Source organism: Triturus cristatus, chromosome 3_1, assembly GCF_964204655.1.
Source record: "Triturus cristatus chromosome 3_1, aTriCri1.1, whole genome shotgun sequence".
Classification (NCBI taxonomy): Eukaryota; Metazoa; Chordata; class Amphibia; order Caudata; family Salamandridae; genus Triturus; species Triturus cristatus.
Window position 1 is genome coordinate 1133668468 of NC_140583.1, and position 21047 is coordinate 1133689514.

Consider the following 21047-nt stretch of genomic DNA (forward strand, 5'->3'; position numbering starts at 1 on the left):
AAGGTAGGCCCAAGATACCCCTGTGGGCAGTGTGCAGTGTAAGTGAAAAGTAGGACATGCCCTGATGTGTGTGGCATGTCCTGATAGTGAACAACTGACACTTTTGTTTATCACTGTTGAAAGGCTATCTGTCCCATATGATAGAATGGAAGTTTATTGATTATATCATATAAATATACCTTACCATTGGGACAAGATAGGAAGGTAAAGTTTAGTATGACAGAACTCAGAATATAAATATGCATCTTTTAGTAAGGATGATTTATACATTCTGTGTATGAAAATACAACTATTAGAAAGTGGGTATTTTTTGCTTAGCCATCTGCTAGGTTTGTGTATTGTTTGTCTGGCTTTGCAGTGACAGAGGCTGGGGATGTGACTTCTGTTCAGACAGCCCCTTGGGTGGGTGAAGTGTGTCCTGCCTTTCTAGGGTGAGTCAGGGCTGCCTGAATAGACTGGGGCTAAATTTAGAGTAGGGGGAGGAGATTTATTTCACACCTGAATGGGCCTGGTCTGCCTTGGACAATGCTGTCTCTACCTCCTGCTGGGAAGCTGCACCAGAGAGGACAGAACTGGTTCTAGGTTCTAACTGGGGAAAGACACTCTCTGCCTCCAGAGAACAAAGGATTTTTTAGATCACTTTTGGACTTCAAGAGGAACCTCTGTCAAGGAGAGGAGCTGGAAGAAACTGGAGGAGGAGTACTGTCCATTTGCTGTGTGATGTCTGGGGTTGACCTACAGAAGCTGTTTCTGCCAAGGAGAGGAACTGTGTGTGTATCCTGCTTGAGAAAGTATCTCCAAGGGCTTGGAAGTGGAGCTTGCCTCCTGTTCAAGAGGTCTCAGGAACAGCAAAGACCTCACCATCCTCCTGGAACCACTGGTTTCAGCCGACGCAGAAGATAGGAGCAGCTGACTCCGAGTCTGTCGCAGATCTACGTGTTGCAAAGGCACCGCAGATGGCCCTGCCACACTTTGCACTGCATCCTTGGTATCCCAGAGGCCATCTGGACGATCGTCACCGGCCTGCTGCCTGCACTGCATCATGAGGGCATGCACCCTGCACCGCTTCCATTTTACAATTCAACGGCAACGGTTGCCCCAAGTGACTCGTACCAATGTGTGGGCCGCAATGAGAAAGGTACTGTTCAAGAGTATGTTGATGCCTTAGCTGGCCCGTAACAGCGCGGTTTGCTGGAACTCTTAGACTGTTGTTTTCAGCATCACAGTAGCCCCAGATGGAGCTACTGACTCGGCAGAACTGTTTTGTGGATATTTCAACAATTTTAAGGTTTTCTTGCAAACTACATATTTTTCAGGACTGTATTTTGGATTTTTTTCATTTTTGGTCTTTATTGGTTTGGATAAAGAATTGCTTATTTTCCTAAACTGGTGTGGTGTCCATTTGTAGTGTTTTCACTGTGTTAGTGTATGCATGCACAGATGATTTACACACTGCCTCTGAGATAAGCCTGTCTGCACTTGCCAAGCTACCAAGGGGGGTGAGCAGGGGTTATTTTAGAAGTGAATCCCCCTTACCCTGACTAGGAAGAAAGGGCCCTACTTTGACAAATTGCAAACCATTGACAACTACAGACCCCTATTTCTAACAGTGCCTGATTCACAATCTGCTCTATATGCGGGTCTAACATCGATGAGACTGACATGTTGGACGTTTTTACACTGAGCTATCTCTGTGGCTGGGCCCTTTAATTCTATGTGGGGATCTAAATATTCATGTAGATATACTGGACAATTTTAAGGGGGATCAAATATATTTGGGAAAATAGCCGGCTGTCTATAAAGCCCTTCAACCCTTGGTAATGGACCATGGTTTGGTGGATGCAAGGGCTAGATATAAGGCACCTGCACCAGGTTATACATTTTATTCTTGCCGGCAAACTAAATTGGTACAGCTGGATCATTTTTTTATATCAGCTACTCTGTTGGGACAGGAAGGGATTGAAAGCCACCCAAGGGTCATGTCAGGCTACAATCCTCTTGGTTTAGATCTTGCATCTACAGATTTTATTAGGGATCGATCATCATGGACTTTTGAGAGGAAACTCCAGCTAGATCAGGAATACAGAGACGATATGTCTAAATGGATCACTCAATTTGTAGAGGTTAATAGGGGGACGGCATCTATCTGTTCAATTTGGGATGCATTTAAAGCTGAGGATAGAGGGGAAACACAGAGTTTTTCTCTTCACCAGCAAAAGATAAAGAGAGCTGAACTTTGTAATTGGCATTGGCAGTTAATAATGGCAGAAATGGAACTTATGTGTTAGGTGATCTGAGGTCTGGATGTTCAAGAGAGTCAGCAGAGAGCAGCGTTTCTGAAAGCTAAAATTAATCACAATTTTGGTGTTGATGTAGCTGACAATTCCATCAATTTAAGTCAGAGTCTTATGAGCTGGTTCATAACACGGACCAGCTATTAGCCAAATGAATACTGTTGAAAGTAATGCAAAATCAAATTGTGGTGATCAAAAATCAATCAGGGCAAGTGGTTGAATCTACACCAGATATCCTAATGGTCTTCAAGGATTTGTATGAACAGTTGTATATGGAAGAAAGAGTCCCCCGGCTGATGGGGAGGAGAACTATCTAAGGGATCTGGCCATGGCTAAGGTCACAAGAGAAGGAGATGCACCCCCAATAACTGTGGAAGAAATGGAAGGAGCTGTATGGTCTTTAGCTGCAGGCAAGGCCTCGGGCCCCGATAACACTCCTCTGGAATTCTTTTAAATATTCTTTCAGGTGCTATGACAGGAAATGCTGCTAATTTTTTAACAGGCTCCGGTGGGGGTAATTTAGGGCTCTTGGCAAGTCAACACTATTATAGCTTTTATGAAGAAAGGGAAGCCAGAAATGCTGCCTGGATCTTATGGGCCGATTTCTCTTTTTTCAAATGTGATAAGATTTACTCACAAATACTTGCTAATCAATTAGGGAAAGTTGTTGCCCCGTTAGTTTCATCTCGTCAGCATGACTTCATCCCAGGGAGAAGTACGACTGACCATGTTTGTCGGGTGATTGCGATGTTAGATTGAGTTCAAGCCACAAACTCTCCATTTGGGGTGATGTTATTGGTTGCAGAGAAATTAATCACAATTCATGGGAGTATTTGTGGTCAGTTTTTCAGTGTTAAGGGTTTGAAGAGAACTCTGTTCGGGCAATTAGATCGTTATACTCGAACGCTGAGGCCATTATTTGGATAATGAGACATGATTCTGAGGCAGTGGATATCGCGAGGGGTACTGGACAAGGAAGTCCATGCTCCCCGTTGTTATGTGCCTTATATACTGACCATTTCTTAGAAAACCTGAGTGGGAGTGCTAATATAACTTGCGTCGTATTTAACACCGTGGAGTATAGGGCCCTTTCATATGCTGATGATATTGCAGTGGTTACCACATTCCACCTCCTCCTAATGTCTCCTTCTGTGTGCCGGGTTGGTTCGAACAACATTCACTCTTTTGGCTATCCAGTCCCACATTTCTATTTCCTACTGAGAGGAGTATGGTGGACTTGGGACCCAAGAATATGTGGCTCTACTCTAATGATTTCATCCAACATGACTGTCAACTCTTGCTCATCGAGGCTAGTTTTCTTTTGTTGCAGGCATGATGAAAAAAACGAAAATATGAGTACCTATGTGAATGAAAAACAAACAAGTCATAGAGGTAAAAAGGTGCAAAACAAATTTTACAGGTGGTGGAAAGTGCTAAATGTAAAGATGAGTAAAGTGCGGTAAATGGCTGTCTATCTTGCTGCAGTTTGGAAGCAAAGGATGCTGGTCAGGGATGGAATGTGTATATAGTGTGATTTGCAGGTGTGTATACTTGCCAAAGTACATCAGGTGTGTAGTTTTTAAATCTGTCCAAAGGCCACTGTTTTGGGGGATTTTTTGGCACGCACCATGGTGGTCAACCACTGTTCGGTAACCGCTGTTGGTTGGGCACTGCTGTGAGACCACGATTACCACTATGTAGTCGGAATACGCTTGGCGGGTGGGCCATGGACTTAGCGGCGGCCTTGGATGCTCCGCCGACATTTCAGACTGACGCAGTCCCGCCTGGTAGGCTGCCTTGGTCTTGGTCAGTGTTTCAGACAGCACAACTCGTAGTACGGTGGGCAGCAGATTGCCAACGCAGCAGTGGCGTGAATGACGCGTTTGCGGTTCTCAGGTGGGAAGACCACAAAACTCGTAATACGCCCATTGGAGTTGGTTTTGGCTCAGCCCCCTTCTCATGATTGGATGGCATTGTAGTCTAGCTCACTTTTCTGCTCTTATTCAACGGCTTTTCATCTTGTACTTGTCCTACTCAGGATAATATCCTTTCAATGCCTGCTTGAGAGGACTCTTTATTCTTTTGATTTAAGTGCTCTGTGGGAGTTCATTTGCTTCCTTGCTCTCACTTCCTTTAAACTAAAAAAAAAAACTTTACTCCCAGTGTGCTCTGTTTTCACACCTCCTCTGATGCTCCATGCCCCACTACTCATTCACTTTTGGGTGTTTTCATTTTTTTGTTAATTTTATTTTATCACTGCACAGCAGCTACCAAGTCCTACTGCGCCACCGGTGTCCTTTTTTAGAACGTCTGCTTAGTTTTACCAGTTTAATTTATCATTTTAAAGTGGCAGTCTGTAGTACAAAAATGGTACTTTAAAATGGCTGCCATGTATCAAGACACGTGCACATCATGATGCGTGTTTCTGAGATTACCCGCCATGCATTTGAATGCATTTAGATGCATGCATTCGCAGGGCAGTCTTTTAAAGCCACGCACTTGCTTGCTTTACAAGGCAAGCTCAGCCTGAGGCCTCACTGTAAAGCACTGTAGAGCAGTAGTAATGACAACAGGATTTTATCTACTAGGCTCGTTCAGTTTGTTGCGGTTGAAAATAGCTTCATTTTTCCCAGAACTGGTGTAACACTTACTGGTCCCTTCAGAAAGTGAAATGTTTGCCCCATCCTCTGCTGGCAAAAGAGGCACATTTGATGATTCATGGAACAATCTTGTGGTTATGCTTAATTTATATAATTCACTCAATATCACATTACACAGATTACAAAGAATGCCTGCATTTACAGCACCACCACATTTCACACACCTTTTTGCTGTAAAGGATTAATTTGAGCACGCGATTTCTCAAAAGGAGACAGCTTCGAATAGAAAATGTGTCGCGGTATATACATTTTCTCTTTTAACTAGTCCCTTGCCCCTGTCTAGAGTGACCTTTAAACGTGAGACCATCATGATCAAGTCTCACTCACGCTACCACAAAATGCATTTCACATAATTCATGCGTAATTTTGAATAATTCTCCTGAGATGTAATTTGAATTTGGGGTGGAGGGGCTGGATTACAAAATGTCATCCCCCACCTCATTAAGCCGCCATAAAACCTGCGCCTACTTAGGGGCATATTATCAAGCCAGGCGATTAAATTATCGCCGCTTTAGCGACAGAACACTGCCGCTAAAACGGCGATAATGGGCTTGATAATATGTTCTATGGAATTGAAGCTCAGGTTAGACGTCCTTCACATCTAACATGGGCTTCAATTGGAATTCCATAGAGCATATTATCAAGCCCATAATCGCCGTTTTAGCGGCAGTTTTCTGTCGCTAAAGCGGCGATAATTCAATCGCCTGGCTTGATAATATGCCCCTTATTCTTTTCGACCAGTTTTTCCTCTGAGCAACGCATGCTTCTTTTCCAAAACATATTCAGAAACTCGCTGCGCGCTTCTAATAGAACAATACCCGCGCGCATATTTCCCTCGATGACATCATCCACCGGCAGCGCTGCCAAGCTGAGGAAATGCATTGCCTTCAGAAGCGAAAAGACGTCAGTGAGGCTGATTCTGATGTTTAAACTAAAAAAGACAATGGGAAAGCGAGGCTTTTTATTGTGATTTAGATTTATCTGAGTTTAAATTGGATTGTGAAAGAACCAAATAGTTCAAGGGCAAAGCAACTCTGTGGGGCCATTTCAAATTCTATTGAAAAGATATTTAATGGTTGAAGGATTTATTGAAAATCACATTTGTAATGGAGCACATTTATCACTCCACCTCGGCTGTTCGCACTTTACCGCCTCTCTGGGCCCTTTGATTGCAGGAAGGCTAGTGCCGCGATATTGGACTTTGAGTATGCTTATTACTCGATAAAAGTCGGCTGTGGAGGTCGAGGAAGACCATGATGGGGGCGGCAGCTTCGCGGCGACCAGTCTTATTTCTAAGCTCCTACGGATCTCATCAAAGGCTACTTTGAAGCTAAGGGTAAATGAGGGCAGGGAGAAAAGTATTCGAAATTTACAATAAAAATGACAATCCTATTGCAATTGTCAAACTGATGGCCGTTCAGCTGAACACCGGAACCCCATGATAATACCTACCTACCTCCATGTGTTTCTTTAGTGTTTGACTGTATTAGTAAATATGTTGATGTCTGGAATTTTAGTGGGAGTGGCAAGGCAGAGTTAAGGAATATCCGGTTAAATTTATTTCTCCGAGTTCTACTCTTCCCCGTCACAGTCCTTAACTTGAGTATTAACTGTCCCACCAGATAAGCCACCAAGGTGTAAAATACTATAGTTTCCCATCCTCCCAATATGGGCCTCAGCACACATCCTGCCCCCTGGCATAAAAGACGAGGGAACCAGTGCTTTGGTACTACTAGCAAAATCTTCGCTCTGTCCTTTCTTTCTATAAAATCTGTATTCGGGATACAAGAAGTATAACCATAAAAGATACAGTAAATATAACATCAGATAATAAACAAAATCAATAAAAACACTACAACATAAAAATACCATATCAAATCTAACAGTTCTATTAAGTATAATCACGTGATCTAAACAGTGAAACAGACAAATCACAGTTAAGGAATTTCACCGGTTGGCAAAATACCCGCAAAGTCTAAGAACGATAAGCCCCTCAGACATCGGAATGGTATTTAAAAAAAATATATATCAATATAAGACAATTGCAGGACATCAGTATATCAAAACAAAGCACCTGAAAATTAAAGGCACCACCCAAGAGTAGCTTATCTTGATTTCAGGGCATAATAGAGACAGTAACCTGTATAATTATAGAGCTTGGTTAGAATACCTGAGCATCTGTATCCCTCTTAATAAAGTGCTTTTTGCCATTGTAAATGCAGGAGGAAATTAAAGTGTCTTGTGCAAAATACAACATAGCCCCTGTTTAAATCCTGTTTTGGTGCCACAAGTGAGCAGGGGATGTTTATTTCCCCACCAATTTTCTCAATTGGACAGCTGTGGATACATAATAATTAACCATCAAGCAGATGTATTCTGTTTGGAGAAGCTGCAAACTAAATAAAGGTGGTCTACATTTTTTAATACTCATTCTTCAATAGTGGGAGTTAAATCTGTCCCCCTTCATCTTCCACAACACTCTTTTAATTAGTGAAATTGGGGCAAAGAAGCTTTTCTGACCAGGGACGTGACATTGAATCTATTCTCCAAGCCTTCTGAGACGAGGTAAATGTTTAGAACCTTGGGAGCAGTTACTTCTTGTTTGTTGCCAACACATCTACCACTGGGAGGACAAAACCTTTCGGCAGGCAACAGGAGGAAGCAAGATGGCGGTCGAGTGAGGTGACCGCTGCAGCTCACAGCACCATGATCCATGAGCCCAGATAAAGATATATGGAGCGGGTGAAAAGGAGAGGATGCTGCTACTGCTAAGGCCAATTTTGGACACCCTACAAAGAGTTCTGGCAGAGTGGATGCAGAGCTGCCCGACAGAGGGTACCATAACCGCGGGGCAACAAGAGCTGTCATTCGCTTGCTGCAAATTAAGTATTGCCTTGGAAAACTCTGCCTACCCCGGCGACCACTCACCATGCAACATGAAGCCGAAGCCTGCTCAATACAGGACATATGGAAAGGGATTAACGACCATGGCTGGTGACCCAGGGATAGAAGGTGCTGGAGCTGCAACGAAGGGCATCGACATGGAGCTTGAAGCAGGAACGGCGCATCGTTTGGGACGGCACACTCCGGGTGTGATCCGGAACAAGTTCGCCTCAGAGGGAAGGGGAAAGGCGGAGCCACGCGCCAGCCATGTCTGCCCGGCCACACAGTTGCAGACCTGCTGAGGGGACCCGGAAGAAAAAGTGTAGCACTCAGTGAGCAAGATAGAGTCCTTGAAGCACGCACCCTGGCATGGAGAATGGAAATCACCAAGGGAGCTGGGGGAGCAGCGGCGAAGGAAGTGACTACAATGGACACTGGGAACACAGAGACCACAAATGCAGGTACCAGGCAACAGCAGCAGGCACGCAGGGGGAGCAGAGGGGAAAGTATCATAGGGCCAAAAGGGGCAAAAGAATCGGAGGGGGGCGTAGCCAGCTCTAAGAATAGCGATCTAATAGACAATGACCCCCACAACCCCAAGTACAAGCAGCAGCAGTACCCATTAACCTACTACAGATGGATGGCATACAGGGAGAACCAGCTCCAGAAGGGAACCCCCTAAATAAAAAAAGAGGCACAGGAGGACGCATTATCCTTACAATAGCTTGCTAGCCCCTTCGATGGGTTAGGGCTCAACATAACGTAAGGCAATAATGAGAGCTGGGCAGGAAAGAAAGGGAATGATTCAGAAGCGACAGATTGTTTTTATTCCCTGATGGACGGTACTGGCTCAGTGGATGAATCTATATCATTGGCAGGCTCTAGCGAAAGCATTACCAGCGAGGTGGACTCTGCAGCAACGTTACCCAAAGCACGCAGAAGATCTAGCCCAGGGGTCTCCAACCGGTCGACCGCGAGCTACCGGTAGCTAGCCGACCCTCTGGGAGTAGGTCGTCCCTCCTATCCAATTATTAAGACGTGATTTCGCATTTTATTTTGTATTCCATCATTCTCTTTTAGGGCAATCAGCCCTTGACCGTCCTCACCCAAACCAGCTGCTCAGATTGGCTGAAGTGAGCTTAGCTGGGCCGGGGCGGGCTGAAGAACGTGACGTTCTTCCTGAAGTCACGTGCCACCTCTCTTTTCCAGGCTGGCATCGCGCTTCGTATTTCCCATTTGATCTTCCCAGAGTAACTGCAAGGTAAGATGGCCCGTGGCTGAGCAGCAGCATAGTGACTTGGTAAAATTGACTCCATGCATGCAAGGCCCTTTGGTTTAAACATGGGCTGCCACCGTGCTTTAGATCTGCATTCAGGAATAAAGCGCGTTGGCAGGTGACGTTAAATCAAAGGTCCTTGCAGGCACTGGGCTGCTAATGCTGTGGCAGCCGATGCTAAAATGCAAGGTCCTTGCCTGCACTAATCTGCTTTCACTGACTTCACCATGCTTTCATTTGCCTGCGCGTAGTAGTCAGTGAAAGCGACTCCGTGCTTGCAAGGAACTCTGATTTTAACATGGGCTGCAACCGCGCTTTACATCTGCCTTAAGTAATAAAGCGCCGTGGCACCCGACTTTCAAATTAGAAGTCCTTGCATGCACTGGGCAGCTACGGCGCTTTACATTTGCCTGCCTTCAATAGTAAAACACGGTGACAGACAACATAAAAATCCTTGCCAGCACTAAAACTCTTTGACTGTCATGCAAAGGCAAACATATAGCGTGGTAATCAGTGAAAGCCTTTCACTGATTACTACACCGCACTATGTATTTGCCTGAAATAGACAGTAAAGCTGCTCAGAGCATGCAAGGATCTTGGATCTTAACGTCGGCAGCCACCGCGCTTTACATCTTTCTTTAATGGTAAAGTGCGGTGGCAGAGGATGTTGAAATCAAAGGACCTCATATGCACTGAGCCTAATTTTTGTAATTTAACTGTGGGGCAATTTGAAAATGAAGGTCAGACTGGGGCCAACTATAACAGTACATCAAAAATATGTACTTGCACTGTTGCCTCAACATTAATGAATGTATATTTTTTTGAAACATGAAGGCTCTGTGCGTCTTGCTTTGCATATTTCCCTTCTGCTACACAACATGTGTCAACAGGCAGAAACAGGGCATTGCCGTCAGTCAAAGACGGAGTCCCTTTGATGGGTTTATGTCTTGTTCTTCTCTGCTTTTTAAAGCCCAGACTGCAACATTGCTAAATTCATGCCACATAATGTCAGAAGGGAAAATACATTTTTACTTTTCAATCTCCTACTTTTGCAGTAAGGCACAGGCTCCAAAGTCCAGAATGAGTTTATGTAGGGGACCTATCAGACATGTTGTTAGAGGTGCATGAACCCAAAAATTTACAGATAGAGCAGAATGGGTTTTGAGATGAAGAAAAGTTAAATAAATTCAAATATGCACTGTAGCCCCCAACATTTTGAGCAGGTGAAGCACCATGGCTGGGATTGTACACAGACAGATTGATGCCCTCACATTCAAAACCTTTTTTGAAGAGGTTTACACCTGTGTGCCTTAGGGGTATGTAGCAGTTGCACGCAGAGGACAGCTGTACTGTTAGTGAATAGCTTTTGAGAAAATGGAGATGTGCTTAGTGTAGGATGCAGAAAATGCTGGCATCTGAAATCTGCGAAGTGCAGGACGAAGTGTGAGAACATACTTGAGTTAGGACAGGTGAAAGCTAGACTGCAAAGTAAGCCCTTGAAGAATAGACGGCAAATTATGGTTTTGATGAAATAAAAGGCTGCCAAGAGATTGGAGTTAGATTTCTGGAAGTAGAAGACTGGGCAGAGAGTGCAAGGCTTAGCAGACAGTATGTTGCTGTGCTGAACAAAGTGAAGAACTATGGCTATGCATTTTCTGAACTTTGCAGAGTTGAAGCATGTGTTATAGAACTGAGTGAAGTGCTTGATGGTGAAACTAGGGTTGCCACCTTTCCAAATACCAGGCATTTGTTGCTGTTTTAATAGTCTGTAAAGGTCCGAGCATGAAAAAAAGTCATATGTATTCACTTGTAACTTTGTTCACTTTACTTTATTTGATAATGAAGTAAGGGGAGGCCTTCTGTTGCAGCGTTCTATCTATTCTAGCGCTTACTAATCCAATGTGTGGCACTGAAGCACTTACCTACATGGTCAGCAAGCTATGGCATGTCAACCATGGGTGGTTGGACATGTTTTCATTGGTTTGTGATCCTATGTGGGAAGTGTTTACTCCTTGTCTTCCCTGATGAACACCAGTAATTTGGCTTAAAGTCAATGAAGCTGGGTGTGGCGGGTGTCTCAGAAAAATGCGCGAGTTGCTCAGCCTTTAGTAGCTCACAACGATTTTTACTGATCAGAAGTAGCTCTCACTACAGAAAAGGTTGGAGACCCCTGATCTAGCCGGTTAGGGAAGGATGCAGCTATGAAAAAGGAGGACAAGAAGACCTTGACTGGGACTATTCTCCGACCTCACAACTAACTGGGGCTGCTGCGGGGAATTTAGACACCGATCCTCAAGATAGCTCAGTCTCAACACTGGATGTTATATTACAAGCAATTATGTCTCATAGGGAAGAGACAAGACAAGACAAAAAACGTTCACAGTCGGCTCTCCGAAATATGCAAGGTACTGTTTGGAAAGTTGCAAAAGTTTGCAACAATATCAGTGAGCATCTAACCAAGCTAGAGACACAAACCAGAGTCCTTGAGGATGACATTTCAGGTGCTCAAAAACAGTCAGAGGTCGCAAAAGGCTAGACTGACAGACATTCAATGGAAGCTGGAAGAACAAGAAAACCACCAACGGCGCAAAAATTTGCTCTTCTTAGGCATTCCAGAGGGCCGAGAAGGCACAGACGTGCGTCTATATATGACCAACCTGCTGTACAAGGCATTCCCTGACCTGGAAGTGTGGAATTGGCAACCAGAAGTCCAACGTGCTCACCGAATCCCCTTCAACATGATAACCCCAGCTGGTCCAGATACGAAACCTAAAGCCATCTTGGTTTATTTTGGGAACTGTCCACTATGCCAGGATATGTGGGAAAAGACTAAACCAGAGACCAAGTGGAAAGTTGATGATGTTGCCTTTTCTGGTAGGCCAGACTTTTGCCACATAACAGTCAAAAGGCGATGGAGACTGCGGCCAATGATTGCTACCTTTCAGGCAAAGGGTGACCAGGCATATTTGATGAACACCGTTAAGTTAAAGATAGTGGTAGGAGGTCGCACTCACTACTATAACTCAGAGATTAAAGCGAAGGAAGTTCTGGCAGAACTAAGAGGGCAAGGTTTTGATGCTTGACAAATGGACTGTAATATAGGAATGAATACTTTGTAGATGGGGAAATGTGTTAGCAATATCTTAATAGAGGGTGGCAACAGGGGTTGGCTGGGTGCTAGATGATAAATAATAATGAAAGTAAGCAAATTTTTGAGACAATATGGCCTATAGTATGCTCTGGGTTGAAAATTAAGGTGATTTCTGTATCCTTTTTCTTTGTTCTTCGTTCTGCACAAACTCTATGGTATGATATTTTCACCCAACATATATTCTCAAAAAGTTTTTTCTCCTTTGTATTGTCTTTTTTAGGATTGCAATGGGGGTGTCACTGATCATGGTGCTGCACTGTGTTATCACACACACAGACCTCTGGTCTGGAAGCTTCCACAGTGGAGGGTGAGCAAAGGGGCTGGTGGCATGGGAAGGGACAGAGGAAGGAGGGAAGGTAGGGTTGAACGGACAGAGGAGTGGGGGAAGGAGGACTGGGGGTGAAAAAAGAAAAAGGAAAGTCTGGTATAAACAACAAGGAAGGAAAGAATAGGATTGAGAAACGTGATAAGCAAAGGCCAATAATGAGGAAAATTGCAGGACAAAATGGATAGACTCAAGATATGCTCAATTAACGTGGGTGGCCTAAATGATATGAATAAGAGAGGTAGTGTATATGAAATACTTAAAATTATTAATGCAGATATAATCTGCTTGCAGGAAACGGATATACGTTGGAGCAATAAAAGTACTCTTGAGTTCAGGGGCTACAACCTGGCAACATGCTCTACCCAGACCTCTATGATTAGAGGAGTTGCTATATATATTAAACAACGTATGGGAATTGCTATGCGAACAGCAGCGGATAAATGGGGGCGATGGGCAATCGTAAGGTTACCCATCGGGGTGACAGTGGCTACTATATATGGGTCTAATCAAGGGAAAACCTAATATTTGGGAAGAACTTCAAGTAGAGCCAAAACCAGTGATAGTGTGTGGTGATATGAACATACATCTAGAGGTGACAAAAACCCAGACCCAGAAATATGGAGGGAGGAAACCCAAAATACATAGGGCATTGAATGCCTTTAAAGCGAGTCACGGATTAATCGATGTATGGGCAGAAAAAACCTTGAATGACCCTGGATATACTTTTTACTCTCACCCCCATAGGAATTTGTGCGTTTGGACTACTTTTTAGCCTCATGCAAAATGATGGATAGGGTGAAAATAAAAAAATTACCACAACTCTTTTTGGATCACAACCCTTTGTTGCTGGAGATAACTGGATCGGGTGGTGCGTATAAGCAGAGCACTTGGTCATTTGACAAAAAGCTACTCGCTGATGAAGAATTATGTGCCCATATTAAGCAATGGACTATCAAATTCTTTGATAGTAAAAGGTATAGTGCTATGCGTAGGATAGTATGGGACACTTTACAGCTGCTCTGAGGGGAGAAGTTATTAGCTTTGTGGGTCGATATCTTAAACAACAAAAGGCATAGGTTGACCGATTAATAGGGAAGCTGGCGTAACTGGAGGCAGAGCATGTAAAATTGATTAGCAAGGGAGAGCAGGAAGACTTAGTCAGGGAGAATATGACAACACTAGCTCTTGTAAAGACAGAAATTAACAGCTTCTTCCAGGAAAGGGTGGCCCAAATGTACCAGGCCTATCGGGGGGGAGATATATGAAAATGGTGGGACAACAGGGAGGCTGCTAGCATTGAGACAAGGCAGAAAAGCACCAGGAATAACATTTTAAAAATTAAGAAGAGGAGTGACCAACTAGTGACTGGTCCGGAAAAGATTATGGAGGTGTTCGAGGAGTTCTACAGAAGGCTGTATCAAGCTGATACTCCTGAAACGAGTCAGATAGACCAAGACACTAGACACCTGGCATTAGCAAGAGTAGACAAAGCTACAGCACAAGAGCTGAACAGAGAAATTACTTTGGAAGAGGTCCAGGAGGCGTTAGGGTCCCTCTCTGCTGGGAAAGCAGAAGGCCCTAATAACATACCAGCAGAAGTGTACAAAATACTTTCACACAAGGTTGTTCCAATTATACAAAACCTGTTTCTGGGTGTACATCACAGCGGAATCCCTCCCTCATGGTGGTATTTCCCAAAAAGGGTAAACCAGCCGAACTGCCAAACTCATATCGCCCGATTTCACTTATGAATTCGGACGCTAAGGTATACAAAAAAATTATAGCCAAGCGACCACAAAAGATCATAGTGGCATTGGTATCACCTTGGCAACACAGCTTTGTCCCAGGCAGAGGGACCACAGACCACACCAGGCGGGTTATTGCATTTTTCGATATAGCAGGAGCATACTCTAGAGAGGTGGTGGTGGTCCTCCTGGAAGCAGAGAAAGCCTTTGACCGGGTATCATGGCAATATCTTCGGGGCACCATGGTAGGATGGGGGCTTGGTCCACGGTTTGTGAGAGCAATCCATGCTATGTATTATAAACCTCATGCTCAGCTGCAAATAATGGGTAACATGTCAGGGAGGATTGAGATTGCTAGAGGGAAGCAGCAAGGATATCCTTGTTCCCCTATCTTAATTGCCATTTATTTGGACCCGTTTATCAACCAAATTTTATACAATCAAGCAATTAAACCCGTAATTACTAAAGGATACGAAACCAAGCCGGCACAGCTGCAGCACCGCCAAGACCACGGACCCAGCGCAACCCTCCGGCAAAAACACAACCAAACCGAAGACCCTACAATGCATCCTCCTCAACGTCCGTTCCCTCCACAAACACGCCACCAAAATCTGGGACCTCCTCGATAGCACCACCCCGGACGTAGCATTCTTTACCGAAACCTGGACCAACACCATCTAGGGACTGGATAGCACCATCGCCATTCCCCAAGGATACAAGATCTCCAGGAAGGATCGCCCCATCCACCCGGGAGGAGGAATCGCCATCGTCCACAAATCCACCCTCTGCCTGAGCACACTCCCCGACAAGCCCACAGACCTGATGGAACACCTTCACTTTAAGATACTGGCCAGCCCTACCTCCACCCTCCGTGGAACCGTCATCTACCGACCCCCTGGGCCCTGCGGACTTTTTGCCAACTCCATCACGGACATCATCCCCCCGCATGCCATCGCGTCTACCAACTACACCCTACTGGGAGACCTCAACTTCCACCTCGACAACCAACTGGACTCCAGGACCACATCCTTCCTGGACAACCTCCTCAATATTGGACTCCGCCAGATCGTGACCGAACCCACGCACTCAGCAGGACACACCCTCGACCCCCTCTTCACAACAGGAAACTCCATCACCTTCAGCCACACCACCGAACTCCCATGGACTGACCATCGATGTGTCCGCTTCACCTTCAGAACACCTCACCATCCACAGACACCAGCACCTGCTCCCAAGAAGAAACCGGACCAGAATCACTGATGACCAGCTAACCTCATCACTCAGCAACGCCACCCCAACCATCGCGGAAAACGATGACCCCAACACCGCAGCCCGAACCCTGCACAGATGAATCTCCTATAGTGCCAACACCATAGCCCCCCTGAAGAAAAACAACAACACCCACTCCAAGAAAGCTAGATGGTTCACCACTGAACTTCTAGAGTCCAGACACACTTGCCGCATCCTCGAAAAGGCCTGGAGAAACACCAAATCAACAGAAGCCCACAACTTCAGAGCCGCCACCAACTCCCACCACCAACTCATCAGAAAAACGAGGAAAAAATCGATTGAAGACAGAATCTCCACTCATGCACACAACAGCAAACAACTCTTCAACATCATCAAGGTGTTCGCCCAACCTACCAGTGAGTCCACTGACATCCCTCCATCACAAGACCTCTGTGACAAACTCAGCACCTTTATCCACCACAAAATCAAGAGCATCTACGACAACTTCGACGAAGACAACCAACACACTGAACCCTCACCAACCACCCCCAACACCCTGAAGCCAGCGATCGACAACTGGACTGCCCTCACCACCCACCAAAGACACACTGAAGACGATGAAGTCAATCCACTCTGGGGCCCCCAAGGTCCCCTGTCCACCACATTTTCAACAGAGCCACTGACACCATTGCACCCATGCTCTGCCACACCATCAACCACTCCCTGGCAACCACAGCATTCCCTCACTACTGGAAACACGCTGAGATCAACCCCCTCTTGAAGAAACCCTCGGCGGACCCCACCGACCTCAAAAACTACAGACCCATCTCCCTGCTCCCGTTCCCAGCGAAAGTCATCGAGAAAGCCATCAACAGCCAATTCTCCACATTCATCGAAGAGCACAACATCCTCAACTCCTCCCAATCCGGCTTCAGAAAAAAACACAGTACGGGAACCGCCCTCCTCGCCGCAACAGACGACATCTGTACCTTACTGGACAAAGGAGAAACAGCAGCCCACATCCTCCTCGACCTCTAAGCGGCATTCGACACAGTCTCTCACCGCACCCCAATACACAGACTCCACGATGCAGGGATTCAAGACAAGGCCCTCGACTGGATTCGCTCCTTTCTCTCTGGCAGAACGCAGTGGGTCAGTCTCCCCCCATTTCCTCTCAGACCCTACACCTACCACCTGCGGAGTCCCCCAGGGGTCCTCCCTCAGCCCTAGGCTCTTCAACGTCTACATGGCTCCGCTCGCCCCCATCGTCAGAACCTACGGACTCAACATTGTGTCATACGCAGACAACACCCAAATCATCCTCTCCCTATCCAACGAACCCAACACCGCCAGACACAACTTTCAAGAAGGCATGGAAGCTGTTGCCAAATGGATGAAAAACAGCTGCGTACCACTAAACACCAACAAAACAGAAGTACTCATCATGGGCACAAACTCCGACGTCTGGAACGACATCTGGTGGCCCCATGCCCTAGGAAGCCTGCCCACCCCCACGGACTATGCACGCAACAAGGGAATCATCCTGGACTCAGAGCTCAAAATGGACCTCCAGATCAGCTTCGTCTCATCCTCCTGCTTCCACACCCTCCGCCTCCTACGCAAGACCTTCAAATGGATCCCCCTCGAACACAGAAAGACCGTCACTCATGCCCTGGTCACCAGCAGGCTCAACTACGGCAACGCACTCTATGCCAGAATAAAATAAAACCTCACCCTCAAGCTACAGAACATCCAAAACGCTGCCGCAAGACTGGTCCTCAACCTGCCAAGACACTGTCACATCTTCCAGCACCTGCGCACACTGCGCTGGCTCCCCGTCGAAACTAGAGTCACCTTCAAGATGCTAACCCACGCTCACAAGGCCCTCCAGGACACCGGACCAGCATACATGAACAGCCGACTCAAAATCCACGCACCCCAAAAGGACCCTACGATCAGCCCAGCTCTCCTACGCCGTGGTTCCCCGCACCAGAAAGACCAGATTGGGAGGCCGCTCTTTCTTCTTCCACGTTGGCAGAGCCTGGAACGACCTTCCGCTCCACCTCAGACAGATAACATCGCTCCCCATCTTCGTAAAAAACCTCAAAACCTGGCTCTTCGACAGACCCCCTCCTTGATGGACTGGAACCTGCGACCCCTCCACCCCCCAGCGCCTTGAGACCCTTACGGGTGTGTAGTCGCACTTAAAAAACACCTGATTGAAGATCCTTGCGTACGAGGACGACATTGCAATAGTGACATAACATCTTGTATGGATACTCTATGGGCGGCCAATATTGATCCGGATATGGAAAAAATAAATGGGGTACTAAAGTTAGATAAACTGCATCTTAAAATAATAGCCAGAATTAATGTAATAAAAATGAAAATCTTTCCTATGATATTATAGCTTCTCCGGGCAATACCACTGGAATTAGCAGAAGTCAAGATAAATAAAGTCAACGCCATGTTTGCCAATTTTATTTGGGGCTATCAGAATTCACATCGTGCACTGAATTTTATGACACTACCAAGAGAGCGTGGTGGATGGGGAGCCCCCAATATCTTACTGTATTACTGGGCCACTGCCCTCCAGCAGATGGGTATCTTACTTCTGCAAAGCCAAGGTAGAGATGAGATCCCGAGCTTACCCAAAATCTATCAGTTGGCTATCGGTAAGGACACAGAAGGGCTCTTTCTAAGGCAACTTGAACCAAGATACCACAAACAAACGCGGTTTAAGTGTGTTAACAGGGCTTGGAAGGTATGGAAAAAGGTGAATAAGATCTTTAACATTTCCAGATATAACAAATATACTCTTCTGTGGCGCTCAGCTCTGCTACCGGAAGTACTATATGATGGCATGGCTAGAAGCTTGGAACAGGCGGAGATAGAGCGGGTGGCAGATTTACTCCAGAATGATGAGCATATGCCATTTACAGAACTCGTGCAGACGTTTGGCATCAATAAGAATACACAGTTTAACCCCTTGCATGCTTCGGATGGATCCCTGCCGTCATACGTCATGGTGGGCATTTGCGGAGGACGGCCGGGGGCCAGCCGACTCCCGCCCATTATTTAAATCGCCCGCACAGCACGAAAATCCACTCAGCATGCAAGGGGTTAAGTATATGCAGGTACAGAGCTGTATAATAAGCCTCCCCAAGGATTCCATCAATCTGAAGGAAATTGCAATGCTTGAAATTATAAAACGCCAGGATAGTAGGATTAACACAACAGTCAAAAGTAATTGTGCCACACTGCTCGTCTCTGGACATGAAAACTAGATATCAACCTTTGTAAATATTATCATTTTCTAATCAAAATGCTGTTTTGAAATTCAGTTCAGATTGTGTGAGATGTATGCCTGCAGATATGATTGATTGGAATAGTATGACTGGGTCATCTTATCATTGAGATGCAGGCCACTCAGAGAATTTCCCATTGATAAAGACGAACGCCCTCATCCTTTGTGCCCCGGAAGCGGACCGCTCCCGCTCCCCAGGGCATCTGATCACAGAGCCGCGACCCAGACTTTAACCCCTGGTTGTGCTCGACCCCGCGAGGGTTGTCCCGAGGCAACTCTCAAGCATTCAATCTACATAAAGGTCTATAAGACTTCTATTATGAAGCGGTCCATGCTTCAAATTAGCACAGTCATTCGCATGAGAAACACAGGGCTTCCTATCAACTGAGAGGTTTCTTAAACCTCAATTTCCAGCGTCATTCACGTCCAGCCTGACCCCAAGATGGTCACCCTCTGCCGAAACACCGAGCTCTAACAGTTGCGCAAATGGTGTCGTCGAGACCCCGCCAAGCCAAATTAAGTACCGGTCGCAAGTGGGCCCTGAACCAATGCCCCTCCGACTCACCGAACATTTCAACAAGGACCCACAGGTCAGTGTAGGCAACCCCCGGTGGCCTGACCCCAAAATGGCCACCCTGGATCCAATCTCTGAATTGCCGATGTAAGTTTGCAGAGGTTTCCCTGCCACCCCATAGAGGGCGCCATCAACGATAAAGGCCCCCCGCCCAGGGTATCAGCCTAGCACAGATCCTCAAACCTGGTCCTAGAGAAGTCCCACTCCGCCTCACCTCTCACTACGTGACCCTTCTCCCGGGAGGGTAGACCACGACCACCCCAATCCCCTCACCCAGTTAGAAGCTCTCTCTCCTCCTCACGGCAACACTTTTACTCCACATCAGAGGGAATCCCCCTCCCTCCGATCCCGGAAAAAATGCCACCGGCCACGCTAATTGTCGCCAACCCCTGAGCACCGAATTACCTGAAACCGCATGGGCCGAACTCCTTCGCGATTAATTTCCCCACAACCTCTCAAACAAAGTGAAGAGAAATTTCAAACATAGACTGAATAGACAGCACCCTGAAACACTATTCGCTGACACCTACCATTGCTCCTCCAAAGGGCAGATAAAAATGGATCTTATCTTCCATACTGAAAGACCCGACAACTGGAAAGACATCCTCATAACACATCTCCACATCTCCAAAACTACCATCACATCCCATAGCTGCAAACTGACGGCCTCTCTCTCTAACCACCAGACACAGAGCGGGAACACCTCCATAACCATCTACTCGAATGGCACAGTCCTGATACAAGCTAATAATGATAATCTCGAGCTTTTCGACTCCGTCTTCCCCTCGCTAAAAAAGGACCCCCGGCACAGTATTCGACTTGGCACAACCCCTCCCTTCCCCCCAGGGAGCCTGTCTCGCCAGGTGAGGCATCCGACCCTTCTCATGCCCTCCGCGAAAACCTCCTCCCCTTCCCACTGAGACACTACCCGCAACTTTTCCCCTACGAATACCTCGCCTTCCATCCCAACCAGCCAACCAGGAGTGAGCAATAATCCCATTCACAGACTCCATATGACTCTACTCCTCCCTCAGGACACACGAAGTCTAAACCTCGACAAAAGCCAGTGTTCCTCCTGCCCATGAGATAACTCAGGTAGCTCCTCCATCGATAGCCACAACAACTTGGACCCGTCCCCTACCCCTTTAGTCAACTCTGCGCAAGTCTCCCCTCCTCCCACCTAGGATTGCATGATGCATCGCCTCACCCACCTTAAAACTCAGCTTGAAACCTTAATCTGGGACCTGAACGGAATTTTAACTAGCCTTGACACGGTCCGAAGGCCCATTCAACCTCCCCCCGGGTCCACCACTGCGCCAGGCTACACCCAACTCTGGCCTGCTAATGTGCCGCCCCCTTAGCAGTCTCCCTGCCCTCCTCTCATCCCGGCCATCACCTCTAGAAGAACAGTTACTGAGAAATGGTTAGAGAGACCCAGAAGATCGAAAGACGCACTGTCGTCACTGGAAGCGGCAGACCTAGCCTCAACCTACGACTCTCCCCCCACTACCTCCCCCAAATCTAAGATCCAAGTGATTACGGGAGTCAGAAGAGACCACCCTCCGCTGAAAGCCCCAAGATCCCGGCCCACCTCACTTC